We start from the raw sequence: 14,635 nt of genomic DNA on the forward strand, positions 1-14,635 counted from the left end.
ACGCCACAGGCAGTTTCTAAGGAAGCTCAGGGTTGGCTGTGAACTGTAACGTAAGGAGTGGATGAGCTCACGCTTCTTTCTGTGTGTCTCTTGTGGCTCCCTCTGTCCTGGCCACCAATAAACTTATTGCTCAGAGACAGTGTTTTGGTTTTTTGTTTTTCCCCAGAAGCTGAGCCTCAGAGGAGCATTGGCATAAACATTTCTATTTGATAAATAGGAAAAAGTGTCCTAGGGACATTAGTGGGGGTGGGTGATACAGAAGGGAAGGAGGCCAGTAACCCCCGAGTGTGGAAATACCCTGAGGCTGAGGGCAATGAACAGTATCAGGATGAGCCGGGCTGGGCGGCAGTCTCCAGCAAGCCTGAAGAATTATTTGCTGAATGCAGTGAAGATGAATGTCTTGTTCAGGCAGAGTCCACAGCAGGACTCTGAACCTGAAGCTTTGCACCTGGAACTTGTGGCCACTAAGGCAGAGGGCAAGAAAGAGCCATGTGGGGAGGGTAGGTGGCATTGAGGAGGAGCACTGCGACGCTTGAGACCCAGAACCTTCGTTCAGAAATTCCATCATCGCAGAGCTGGGAGGAGGTGATGGTGAAAACTGAACTTAGATCACCAGGCTCCAGAGAAAAGGCACCAGGGTCTCCTGCATCAGGGCCACCAGGCTCAGACTCACAGGAGTGGTAAGAGAGCCAACACTTATTACACTTGGACCAGGTGGTTGACACTGGGCTCAGCAAAGGGCAGTGGAGGAAATGCTCTTCTGGGCAGAGACAGCAGCACGAGCAAATGCCCAGAGGCACTCATGAGCAGGACACACCCAGGAACACGAAGACAAGGCCTGCACGAGGCCCTGTGGATTCCAGACACTGCTGCAGCTCCTGGAGAGCATGGCCTCCCTTGATTGAGATCCAGCAGGTGGCCAGGCATCACACTGAATCCCCACAGAAACTTCACTATCAAGCTCTTCAAGATATGGAAGTTGAGATTCCAACCTGAGAGTCCACGGCATGCGCTTAAGGGTTCATAAGTGAATTTCAAGCCTCAGGTATGAGGAAAGAGACCAAATGAAATAATCATCATGACAAAAAGAACTGAAACAAAAGCATAAAGCAGCACATATTTATATAGTGCTAGCTATGTTCTAGCCTGCACCAGTACGTTTCTGCCTCTCATTTAGGAGTGTGAATTCTTAGTGTGTTATATGACAAAACTATTTTTACAATTTACCTCATGTGACATAAAATGCCTTTGCCATGTGTTATCAAGTACTGCCACCCTTCAGGTTTATACAAGCCAGGATTCCCTGCAAAGCCCTATATGCACCCCACACCCATTAAACATGAGTGGTGTTTCCCATTCACTTGTGTAATCCTGATTGCCAGCCAATCCCAAACAATCTAGGTGGGAACCTAGCCCGCGTATTCTCAATCCAATACCTAGCATTATTTCCACTTCTTCAGCTCTCTAAACAACACAGCAGGATTCTTTGACCCCTAAGCCAGTGCCAATTGTGTTTCTTAACAGACAATCTAATCGTACTTTACAGGAATTGGTGGCCAACCAGTTGAATGGCTGTTCATTATTACTGGTCAACTAACACCAATCCCATACTTCTCAATCATATTGTTATTTATAACCACTGATCAGGGGCTCAAAAATGAACATGTCACCATCACAAGTCACCACCATTGCAAAGAACATAATGTAACCCCTGCCTGGGCATAAGGGCTCCGGACTAAAGCAAAGCTTCATTCCACTCTCGTCTTTAGCCACTTCTGCAGATGGCCAGAACCCCTGCTCAGAACCTTGCTAATAGCTCCTGGACAGACCTTTGCACGTACAACTGCAAAAATAAACAAAGGAAACAAAACAAAAGTCAATTCCTCCCTGATTTGTGATCCAATAACTGCTCATTTTAAACTTTTAGAGTTTGTATCCCATTGAAATGTATGACTACAATACACCAATAAAAATTTATAAAAAATTAAATAAAATTAAAAATAAAATATAAGCTGTTAGGAGAAGCTCTGATTTGCTTTGTACCCTCCAGCTCCAACCTTTCACCCTTTCAGAATCATTAAGATCCTCTCTGATCACCAAACCATTGATCACCCTCCACTAACAAAGGCAGAGGTACTGGACAAAAAGCTGTATAAAACACAGACAAATCAACTCAGGCTTCTGTCTGTGGACTTTCCATCCCGGCCTTGACATCTGTCCCTGGCTCTCTAGTGACCACCCTGACCAACAACAATGTTCCCCAATGAAATCACAGGGGAGATATGGGCCAAAGGAGATCAAATTTCAGTACTGCAGGATAACTAAGTTTTGGAGAGCTTCTGTATGGAACGATGATAACTAAAAATTCTGCATTACATATTTAAAATATGCTGAGGAGCTGGGCGTGGTGGCGCACGCTTGTAATCCCCACGCTTGGGAGGCAGAGACAGGAGGATCGTGCAGATTCGAAGTCAGCTGCGCTGGGTTAAGAGACCCTGTTTCCAATTTTAAAAAAGTATAAAAATAGGTCTGGGAGTGTAGCCCGTAGGTAGAAGGGTTTCCAGGAACCCCAAGGCCACCAAAAAAAAAAAAAAAAAAAAAACACACGTTGTGAATAGATGGGAAATCTTCTTATTACCTTGACTGTGGAAATCATTTCATATGCATGTATTATAAAAACATCATTTTAAGTGAGTATGGTGGTACACGCCTGTAAACCCAATACTTGGGAGGCTGAGATAGGAGGATTGCAGGTTCAAGGACAGTCTCAGCAAGTAGTGAGACTCTCATCAACCTAGCAAAACCCTGTTCCTAAATAAGAAATTAAATTGAGCTGGGGGTGAAGCACAAAGGTAGAATTCCCCTGGGTTCAATCCCTAGTACACCAAAATGTAAAACGAGAAAAATCACTTTAACACCTGAAATAGATACAACTTTTTTTTTTTTTTTTTTTTTTGGTACTCTGAGAATTGTAGCTCTGAGCTGCAGTCCCAGCTCTATATTACGTTTTTATTGAAAGAGGGTCTCATAAGTTGCTGAATCTAGCCTCAAACCTGTGATCTTCCTCCTGTCTCAGCCTCCTAGTTACTGGGATTTTAGGCCTGCACCACCACATTGGGCTGAAATATACACAAGTCAATATACCTCAACGCAGATGGAAGAATGGCATTAAGAGAACATGAAATACTCAGGAAGAATTTTTAAGCAAGCACAAAACTCTTTAAGCTACAAACCCTGCAGAGAGAAATCTCGAGAGACCTCACTCCATGGAGAAATATACCAAGTTCTGTTATTGAAAAATTGCCTAGACGTCAATTTTCCCATATGGGTGCCTAGACTCTCACAACCTCCATCTCAGTGGGTTTGGACCAATTTTATCTGAGAATTGAAATGAGAGCGCTGGTGTTGTTGACCTCACTGTGACATCTGCCCCCTCCACACAGATGTGTCAGGGGACATGGAGAAAAGTTTTTAGCACAGCTCTCCACAGAAAGCTATTATCCACCAGAGAGAATAGAGTAAAATCAAGAGACAGGTGAGATGTCTCAGTGGGGATGACACGTTTCTCCTCCCCTGTGGGATCCTGTCACCTTTGTCTAGACACCAAGTACAGGCCTACAGAGAGAGGCACTAATGCCATCATTGCTCCCGTGGCCTAGTCATGACATTGTGTTATGCAATGTACACGTTATCAATACACGTGTCCCTGCTGCCGAGTACGGCTCAAGGCTCCCAAGTCCTACTCGCATTAGACCACGGTTCCCAGCCTTCATTGCTATGACTTAAAAGCCATGGGACTGAGTTCTTCCTGTGGGAGTATGGAAGAAGTACTCTATATTACTTCCTGCCAGGCCCCCAAATGTGCCTCTCAAACTACCTCTCCTGACCCAGAAGCACGAACGAAAGGAATGAGTATGTACTACCTCCTGCCAAGCCCCCTGCAAAATATGCCACTTAAACTTTTCATGAAGTAGAGGAAGGAATGAGGGATGGAAACTCTTTTAGCCCAGGCCCTGAGACAAGGGCGGAGGCAGCCCTCCAGAGGGACCTCCCTCCCTCACCTCGTCCTGGGCAGCAACTGAGCAGTGAACTGTGGCGCGTGAAGCAACTGAGGTTCATGCGCTTTGCCTGCCCTGCAGCCAGCAGGTGCTCAACAGGCACGAGAACAAACCCATGCAGAGGCTGGCCCACTGACAACAGTAGACGCCTCTGGGAAGGTCCTTCCATGCACGGCTCAGCAGGTGGCTTAGAGGGACACAGAGGGAAGGACTCAGCTCAGGAAGACTTGGTCAAGGCAAGGTTCATGGCTGAGTAGGAGCTCACCAAGAGCACCAAGAGGAAGGGAAGGCCAGGTGAGCCAGAGGCACACACATTCTACCCACGTCGCTGCAGAAGGGAATGCGACTCTGAGGGTGGGTGTGTTAGTGTGTGTGTGTGTGTGTGTGTGTGTGTGTGTGTGTGTGTGTGTTATTGGGGACTGAACCCGGGGGCATTTTTATTTTTGTTTTTAAACAGTCTCACAAGCTTGCTGACAGTCTCGCAGTGTTGCCAAGGTTAGCCTCAACCCTGAAATCCTGTCTCCGCCTCCCAACCACTGGGATGACACGTGTGTGCCACACCGCATGTTATGGAAGTGAATTCTGCTCTCCTGATGCCCCCTACTCTTAACTATAGACACAGGGTATATGCATGGGCAGGCAGTCAGGGTGGCTCCTCCGTATGAATCTGGAATTTATCTACACGACGGTCGCAGCCTCCTGCACATTATACGCTAGGACGCCTGGACATAGGTGTAAGTGGGGCTGACATACAGTTAAGCTCAACTCACCGAGCCAGGCCCCAAACACAGGTTTCTCCTGAAGGAGGAAGGGGTGCCTTCCCCACCGCACCCACAGGAACCATGTGGTCTAACAGGAGTCCTGTCGATCCTGCCCAGAACCCCAGGTCTGACACAGGTCTCATGGAAGACTTGCAACTCCATGAACTAGGGGCCATGAGCACCACATGACATGTGAAGGAACTGAGCTGAGTGGAAGGAAGAGACAGAGTCCTGCAAGAGACAGTGCTGAGAGGACCCCGTCCTGCTCGAGTGTGTCGCCTTCAGCTAGAACACTCTGGAGCATCCAACACACCGCTTGAGCCTTTGGCCGGTGACAATCTACGTGTCTGTCTGTTACTCAGGATTGAACCCATGGCTATTCTACCTCTGAGCTACACCCGTATCCCTATTTCATTTTTTGTTTTAAAACAGGGCCTGACTTGCCAAGGCTGGCTGCAAACTGAGACCCTCCTACCTCAGCCTCCCACATATTAGGATTACAGGTGTGCACCACACGCCCGGCTCCATAATCTCACCTGCACCGGAAGAAACTTCAGGTGGAAACACACAAGCGCCTTAGTGTGGACACTATGTTCCATGGCCACGAAGGCCACGGACATGAATTTTAAAATTAAGATTAAGAAATCATTCTTTTTTTTTTTTTTTTTTTTTTTTGCAGGTCTGGGGATGGAACCCAGGGGCATTTGACCACCGAGCTACACCCCCTGCCCTATTTTTTTATTCTTTATTCTGAAACAGGGTCCTACTGAGCTGCGGAGGGCCTCACTAAGTAGCTGCCTCCCAAGCGGAGACAGGAGGATCATGCAGGTTTGAAGCCAGCCGCTCTGGCTTAAGAGACCCTGTTTCCAAATAAAAATATAAAAATAGGTCTGGAAGTATAGCACGGAGTAGAAGGATTTCCAGGAACCCCAGTACCACTGAAAAAAAAGAAATCATTATTCTATTATTCTTACTCTCCTACCTCGATAGATTGTCTTAGTAGAAAACGTCTCTCTAAAGAATGCTATGGTCAGGCACGGTGTCACATGCCTGTCATCCCCTTACTTGGGAAGCTGAGACAGGAGGATCGCAGGTTCAAGGCAATATACCAAGACTCTCAGCGACCTAGGGAGACCCCGTTCCAAAACAGAAAGAAAAGCCGGGTGTGGTAGCGCACGCTTGTCATCCCAGCATTTGGGAGGCTGAGGCAGGAGGAATGCAGTTCTAGGACAGCCTCAGCTACTTAGTGAGGTTTTTTGCAACTCACTGATACTCTGTTTTAAAATAAAGAATAAAAAATAGGGCTGGGAGTATAGCTCAGAGGTAGAATGCTATGGGTTCCATCCCCAGTATGACAAAATATATAAAACTAAATAAAAATCAAGAAATATAATGGGTGTAGTTTGGCTGTAAAATGTCTCTGGAATCGATCCTCAGCACCACACAGAGAGGATAGAAGAGGGAGAGGAGGGAGAGAGAAGGGGGAACGTCGGTCACCTCAGGCCAGTCCTAAAGACAGGGTCACATCTGCCGTTTCTCTTTATTTGTACTACGTTTTGTTTGTGTTGTTGCTGCTGCTGTTTTTACTGTTTTTGGTTCTGATTACAATTCCACTGATTTTGAATGCAGTTCCATCTTGTGATCGCATCTAGATGGAAAGAAACCATGGCAGACTGTGGTTTTGACCTACTACAATCTTGGGTACTAGGTGTAAGGTACTAAATGCGGGAATGTTCAGACTGAATTCTGACTTTTGACTTAGGAAAAGAGAGCTGAATAAACAAAAGCAAATACCTCAGACCTTGGACAAGTTTCCCAAAGAGCCTGGGCAAAAACACGCAGAGAAGAGGCCACGCGTGAACCAAGGCCTGACCTGGCCGCTGAGTACAACTGTGGCTTGCTGTCTGACACAGGCCAGGGAGTGAGAGCCACGATCCCCCTTCCTTTCACAGCTAAGAAATTAACATCAAATTCACAAGGGAGTCATGCCCCAAATGCAGGCTTCTTATAAAACAAGTGTTAGAGCCTGTGCAGAAAGTTTAGGAACCTAGCCACTGACCAGGCGTCTCTGGACCTCAGACCCTGGGATACCCCAAACCCTCATGCCCACCCTGTGGGCACATCTCCACATCCACTGGCTGGGAGCCCAGGCTTACTGAGCCCCCTGTGGACTGTCTAGACCCTCCGGAGCAGAGCCACACAGGTCCCCTCGCAGAGGCCACAGCAGCACATTCTAACTCATTAGTGTATCAACCAATAACGCGTTATTAGCCCTAACCACTAAGGTATCAATCACTTATTGGTTTGTGAGCTTTTCTTTTGTCATTTGTACTGAGGATTGAACCCACTGGAGTTGTACCTCTGCGTAACACCCTAGAACTCTTTGTTGTTGTTGTTTTTTTAATATTTCAACAGAGTCTATGTTGCTGAAGGTCTTGCTAAGTTGCTGGTGCCAGACCTGAACCTGTAATCCTCCTATCTCAGATTCCCAAGTACTGGGGTTACAGGCATGCATGACCATGCCTGCTAATCAGTACTTATGTGGAGGAAGGGGCCCTGGGTTTTTTGACCGCCCTTCCTCTGGGAGGGGGTGACAGACTGGGTTTGATGACTTGATTCCTTTGTGGAGAGGAGTGAGCAGGATCAGGTCGCAGGCTGGGCTGAAACAGGAGGAGGGCCCACCAATGCATGGGGGCCTCTCTCTAGCTCCCTCAGGACTGCAGTTTCACCGGCAGACATGGGGAGCTTGGGATTCACAGGAGCCCAGTGGAGATTTTCTGTGGTAGGAACAGCATTTGGTGGTCCCACAGAGTCTAGGGACACAGAAAGCCCAGAGCCTCTGCCCCGGGTGACCCCTTGGTAGCCAGGAGAGGGAAGGACAAATGGGCCATGCAAGTCTCAGTTCTGCTTCTCCTGGGAGCAGGCGGTCTCTGAGCTTAGTGCTGAAAGCTAGACCTTGCTCTAGAGACAGGTGGGCAAAGAGCAAAGATTGCTTGCCAGGGCCAAGAGGGAGCCTGGCACCCATCCCCAGGCCTGCTGGTGCTGGTGAGAAAGCAGAAACCCAAGAAGGGAAGGGTCACTCATGGCCACATGGGGACCTTTAGAGTGCGGCTGGAAGCCGCCCTGGTGCTTGCTCAGCCCCAGCCAGTCCCAGAGCTCCTGGGTGATGCCCACAAGGCAAAATCTGTACTGGTTCTGAAACTCCAGACAGAACCCCCCCCTGGGGGGGGGCTGCTGGAGCCCACGCAGCTGAAGGATGAACCCAGGCAGAACGGCCAGGTCCCTGCTTCTCTCTGGGGCCCCATTTCCTGCTGCCTGTCTCCACTCCGCTCTGCTCGCTCACCAGCTCCTGTCCTCCTCTGCAGATGGGGTGCCTACAGCCTGGGAACAAATCCTGCCTGCCACCTGCCTCTGCAAGGCTGCCCGGCTCAGGTTCCACCCCAGCATGACAGAGAAGAACACAAGAACAGCTTTGCGACGTGGACGCCTCGCCCCGCTTGTCTTCCGTTTCTTCTCTGATTTCCTCTGCTCCCTCCTCTCCTGCACATCTTCCCTTCTCACTCTCCCTCCCGCGCCCACAGCTCTACCCTCCCTCTTTGTGTGTGTGTGGCGGGGGTCCTGAGATTGAGCCCAGGGGAAGTCTACATGATCCACACCCCTAGCCCTGTTTTGTTTTTCACTTGAGAACAAGGTCTTGGTAAAGTGTTGAAGCTGGGCTCAAACCTGCAATGGTCGTGTCTCAGCCTCCCAAGTACTGACACCACAGCACGTGCACGACCACACGTGGCTCTACCCTGTCTGTCTCCCTCCCCCTTCTCTTCTGCCCTCCCTCCCTCCCTCATTTTTCTCTCTCCTGCCCTGTCTGCCCCTTCTCTTCTGTGTTCCTCAGGGCCCAGCACGCAGCAGGCCTCCTCTCTCTGGGGGACGATCTGGGTCGTCCTCCTGCTCGGCTGGAAGACTCTCCACTTCCACTCTGCTCAGAGCCCGCCGCGCACCTTTACCCTGAGGTCGTGGTGCCATCAAAGCGGCCCCGCGGCCCTGATGGACCTCCGGCAGCTCCCTTCTCTTACAAACACAACCCAAAGTCCTTGCGTGGAAGCGATCTTGAACTAGCCCCATCCGCCAAAGCCTGGCCCTCCTGAGGCTTCCTGAACATTCCCCAGGTAGCAGGAGGGAAGTCCATGATGGGTCTCTCCAAACAGGCGCTCACTGCAAGCCTAGGATGACAACGCTAGTGCCTGGGCCTGGAACTTGCTTGGGCATCCCCCCTTGGTGTAAGCCCTCCGCACCCAGGTGGCTCCCGTCGCCACGCCTCCTGCCTCTGAGCCCCAGGACCCCTGGCTCCCTGCCGAGCACCCAGAGCACTTGGGTTGCTGCAGGGTCCACGCCTAGGTCCGGCCTGTCTGAGGCCTGCTCCCCGCGACTGCGCTAAAGTGAGACACTGTTACTGTGGGAAGAACAACTCATGCCGCTGTCCTCCCAGGCCGCGGGAGGCTGAGAGAGGACGATGCCGGCTTGCGGCCATGTGCAGCCCCTGACTGAGCCCCTCAGCCAATGAGAGAGGCTGAGTTTCAATAAATAGAAATGAAAAGATCCAGGGGCGCAGCCTGGAGGAAGCATGGCCCTGGGTTCAATCACCAGTACCCGTAAGAGGCCATCCACACAACCTATTATAAGTTTTTCATCTCAGGTGCTTTTGCCACAGGGATGGACACCCGACTAACGCAGCCCTCTAAGAAGGGGCCGCGCTGCTGGGGGACAAGGAATGTCCCCACTGTCTGCAGCAACATGGCTGCCTTGTTCACAGCCCTCCTGCAGGAAGGAAAAGCCACGTGACAAATCTGCCACATAGGTAAGGTGTGCAATTGCTGTATCGCTTCAGGTATAGACATACACGCACATGTGTGTACACACACACACACACACAGACACACACACACACACGAGAATGTGTGCGCATCCGTACCAGTGGCATTCTACCTCCTAGCTACATCCCAGCTCCATTTGAGTTTCTAATTTTAAAACTGGGTCTCGCTACGTTGCTGAGGGCCTTGCTACACTGCTGAGGCTGGCCTTCAACCTGGGATCCTCCTGTCTCAGCCTCCCCAGTACTGACTGGGATTACGAACATGGACCACCACGCCCAGTTTCAGGCACACGTGTTAGGGTCTGTGGGTGGCTTCTTGCCGTGTCTTTCTTCACCGTGATCACAGAGGACCAATTCTGAGCAGCCCAGGCCTTGGGTGGCAGCCAATCCCCTTAGAGGATCAACCAACCCAGAACGGAGAACAACGAGGGCAAATAGCAAACCTTTCACACCTCAAAGCTCTGAGCTTTCTATTTTGTTTTATGTCTTGAGATACCACCACACATGTGCATCATAACATTTGCCACAAAAATTCTTAGAGTCACTACTACAATTCCATATACCTAAACTCACTAAACCTAGGTATATCTGTTACTTACAAAGTGGGTGCCACCACATCTATGTGTTTAAATCCTGAGTGTCAAGCACTTCGGACTGTGACTGTATTTGCAGGTAGGGCGTTGAAAGAGGAGCCTGTTAGAATAAGGATGTCAGGAGGGTCCTAATCCCATCCACTGGGGCACTGACAGGAAGAAGGCGCGCTTTGGACACGGACACCGCCTGGGGTGCACCCCCACGGAGACATGGCTCAGTGAGGACGCAGGAAGACCATGGCCCTCTGTAAGCCTACGAGAAGCCTTGGAAAAGCCAAACTGGTCAACTCCTGTGCACCCCAGCCTCCAGAACTGTGAGGATGGAATTATCTGCTGTCTACACAACCAGTCTGATGAACTACTTAAAAACGCCATCGCTAGATAGGTTACAGAGGCTGGCCTCCAACTAGGGATGGAACCCAGGGGCATTCTACCTCGGAGCCACGCCCCTAGTGCTATTTTTTATTCTTTATTTGGAAACAGGGTCTCTCTAAGTTGTGAAGGGCCTAAGTAGCTGAGGCTGTCTGCAAACTGCGATCCTTTTGTCTCTGCCTCCCAATGCTAGGATGACAAGCATGCGCCACCATGCCCAGAGCCACGAAGGGGTTTAAGCAGGAAAACCAGGTGGCAGGTGGCGGCCACAGGGAAGAAAGGTAGAAGGCCAGAGTGAGACCTTCCCCTGGGCTGCTTTCCCTGGGGAGGAGGCCATGGGCTCCAGGCGCTGGCTCTGGACCGATGGGGCAGAGGCCGCGCAGCCTCCCCTCTCCGCCCAGCACCCTCAGGGTCCATATTAGCAGGCCGCAGGGCCCGCCCTGGGGCCTCCCTACCTGTGATCTCAGCTCCTCCGCGGGCTCTGCGGTCTCGGGCCTCCCTCCTGCCCCGACTCTGCCGCGTTGGCTGGCCTCCACTCCTCTCAGGACCCTGCGATTCTCCGGCCTCCGCTCCTTCCCAGGTTATGGGGGTCGCCGGCCTCTGCTCTGTCCGGGGCCCTGGAGTCGCCGGCCTCAATGCCGGGCCATGGAGGCACAGTGGTCCAGAGGCCGCGCGGTCCCAGAGGTCAGCAGAGAATTGGACGAACCAGCAGTTGGGGCCCGCTTGCTGACCCCTGGTCCAGGGCCTCCTTCCCGCTCCTGGCTCTAAGGGCCTCAGGCTTTGACTCACAGCTGAACCCTGCATGCTCTCCTGGTTAAACCTGAGCACGTGGTGGGCGGGGCCACACAGGACTGGGCGGGCAAAGAGGCGGGGCCACTGCTGGGCGGGGCCACACTAGAGGGACAGAGAACTGAGGTGTGGGGCCAAGGGCAAGGGCCTTAGCAGGACAATGGGTGGAGCCACGTGGGATGGGGGGGCCACGCATGGTGGGGAGGGGGCCAAGCAGCAGCAGGGAGGGCCAAGGGGCTGGGCCACGCCCAGGTTAAGGTGGACAAAGTGTGGGGCCAGGAGGGGGGCTGAGCTGGGCCTTACAAAGGGGAGGGGCAGAGGGCAGAGCCAGGTGCTGAGGGCTAAGGGGTGAGGCCAGGAGAGGGTGGGGCGGGGCCAGCCAGGTCTGGTGCTCTCCCCCTTCCAAGCTGCAGACCTCCTGACCTGGTGGTGGCTGCACAGGTGTCCTCAACCCTGATGCAGGGCCTGAGATGGTGGGAGGGCCTGGGGAAATGGGGCCTGGGAGGCGGGGCCCGGAGGGGCAGGGCCTGTATTTGGCAAAGGCCTAGGAGGGTGGGCGGGGCCCTGGGAGGGTGGGGCCTGGAGGGCAGGGCGGATCCCTGACTGGGTGGGGCCTGAAAGTGGAATGGAGCCCGGGAGGCGGGGCCCGGAGGGGCAGGGCCTGTACTGGGCAGAGGCCTAGGCAGGTGGGCGGGGCCTGGGAGGGCATGGCCCTGGGTGGGTGGGGCCCTGAGAGGGCGAGGCCTGGGAGGCGGGACCCAAAGGGGCAGGGTTTGTATTGGGCAAAGGCCTAGGTGGGTGGACAGGGTCTGGTAGGGCAGGGCCTGTATTGGGCTAAGGCCTAGGGGGTGGGCGGGGCCTGGGAGGGCAGGGCCCAAGGTGGGGTAGGGCCTTAGGGGTGGGGCCCAGAGGGGCGAGGCCTGTGTTGGGTGGGGCCCGGAAGGGTGGGACCCCCCAGGGAAGGGCTCACCAAGGTCAAAAGCAGCAATGAAGGCAGTGACCAGGCTGCTAGTGCACAGCAGGGCCACCATGGCCAGGTCCAAGTCTTCCCTGGACATGGACTCCAGAAGCAGGGCGGCCGTGGCGGCCAGGAGCCCCACGCCCGTGGCCTGCACCTATCGGGGCAGAAAAAGTCTTGTGAAGTGGGGTCCCGCTGGCTGCTCGAGGGGCGCGGGTCATTCACCTCTGCTCCGTCCTTCGACCTATAGTCTCCTGACACTGGGCCCCAGGAAAGACCAGCACCTCCTTCCACCCAGCCCCCACTACCGCCTCTGTCTTCACTGCCTGTGGGATGCCACCCCCAGCTGAGGAGTCAACAGCTTCCTCTGCTACCCAGGCCTCCTTCAGGTACCCTGGGGCTCGAGCTCAGCCCTCCATCACTGCTCCAGGCAAAAGTGCCCCACAAGCCGGGCATGGCGGCCCACGCCCATCATCTCAGTACTTGGGAGGCTGAGACAGGAGGATTGTGTTTTTGAGGCCAGCCAGAGCAACTTAGTGAGACCCTGTTTTAAAGCAAAAAATAAAAAGGGCCTAGGGGTGTGGCTCAAAGGTAGAAAGGCCCTGGGTTCAATCCCCAGTACCACAAATAAAAAGGCTCCATGACTCTGGGTAACAGCTCGGGTACCCAACCTCAGTCTCGCTGGGGGAGCGCCCCATGAGGCGCAGTGACGAAGCTGGAGGGCACTGCACACACGGGGCCTGGGTCCCCACCATCCCTCCCAGCCCCCAAGCTGGCTGCCCAAGCACACAAGCCCATCCCAGGCTGCTGTCCTGTCTGTGCTGCAGGGGGCACAGCTCTGCGCACTCTGAGCCTTCCCACCAGGCCCCGCCCACCCCTAGACTTGGAAACAGGGTCTCACTAAGTTTCTGAGGGTCTTGCTGAATTGCTGAGGCTGACCTCGAATCTATGACCCTCCTCAGCTCCCCAAGTACTGAGATCATAAGCGTGTGCCACCATTCCCAGCTTTTTGCTTTTTTGGAAACAGGGTCTCGCTACATTGCTGACTCTTGCTACGTTGCTGAGGCTACATCGCTGAACCTGTCCTCCATCTGTCTCAAGGACCACGGTGGGAACCAACAGGCCCTCATTCCTTGTGCGTATTTTTTTTTTTTTTTTTTGGTGGAACTGGGGATAGAAGCCCTTCTACCTCCGGGCTACACTCCCAGACCTATTTTATATTTTTATTTGGAAACAGGGTCTCTTAAACCAGCGCGGCTGGCTTCGAACCTGTGTGATCCTCCTGTCCCCTCCTCCCAAGCGCAGGGATGACAAGCGTGCGCCACCACGCCCGGCTATTTTTTATTTTTTATACGGTACTGGGGATGAAACCCAGGGGCATTCTACCTCCAAGCTATATCTCAGCCCTAATTTTTTTTTTTTTTTTTTTTTTTTTTTGGTGGTACTGGGGTTCCTAGAAACCCTTCTACCTCCGAGCTACAATCCCAGACCTTTATTTGGAAACAGGGTCTCACTAAGTTGCTGAGAGCCTAAGTAGCTGAGGCTGGCTTCGAACCTGTGCAAGCCTCCTGTCTCAGCCTCCCAAGTTCTGGGATTCCAAGTGTGCGCCGCCGCATCCGGCTGGAGTCCCTCTGACGGGGTGGGGGGCGTGCAAGCCGAGGTGGAGGTGGGCGGGGAGGGGCCAGTGAGAAGCAGCCGGGCACACTCACACTCCCGTCCGTGGGGTTGGTGGTGTCAAAGGTCTGGGCACCCTCGGCATCCACGAACGCGCCCCCGATGAAGAGCTGGTGCGGCATGCGGACAGTCAGCTTGTTGACGGCCTTCTCCACCTGGGAGGATGACTTGAGCTAGAGCACCACTCAGCCATGGCAACCATTCGCAACAGGTAGCCGTGCAGCCGCACTCGGGCGCGCCACCGAAAGGCTGCGTTGGTGCAAAGGGGGATGCGCTCGACGTGGGGCACCGGCATGGGGACCTCGGGCTGGGTGCTCAGCCCGCACGCAGAGGCGGACTCCCAAAACGCCCTAGTAGACTGGGTGGCCAGGCGCTTTAAACCACCAGGCACGGCCCACCACCCAATTCCTTCTCTGTGGACCCACAATTCCACATAATCGTGGGAATCAAGCCGGGCATGGTGGTGCACATTTGTAATCCCAGCATTCGGGAGGCTAAGACCAGAGGATCGCGGTTCACGGACAGCCTCAGCTACTTAATGAGGCCCTCTGCAACTCAGTGAG

Source organism: Muscardinus avellanarius (genome assembly GCF_963383645.1).
Source record: "Muscardinus avellanarius genome assembly, chromosome: 19".
Classification (NCBI taxonomy): Eukaryota; Metazoa; Chordata; class Mammalia; order Rodentia; family Gliridae; genus Muscardinus; species Muscardinus avellanarius.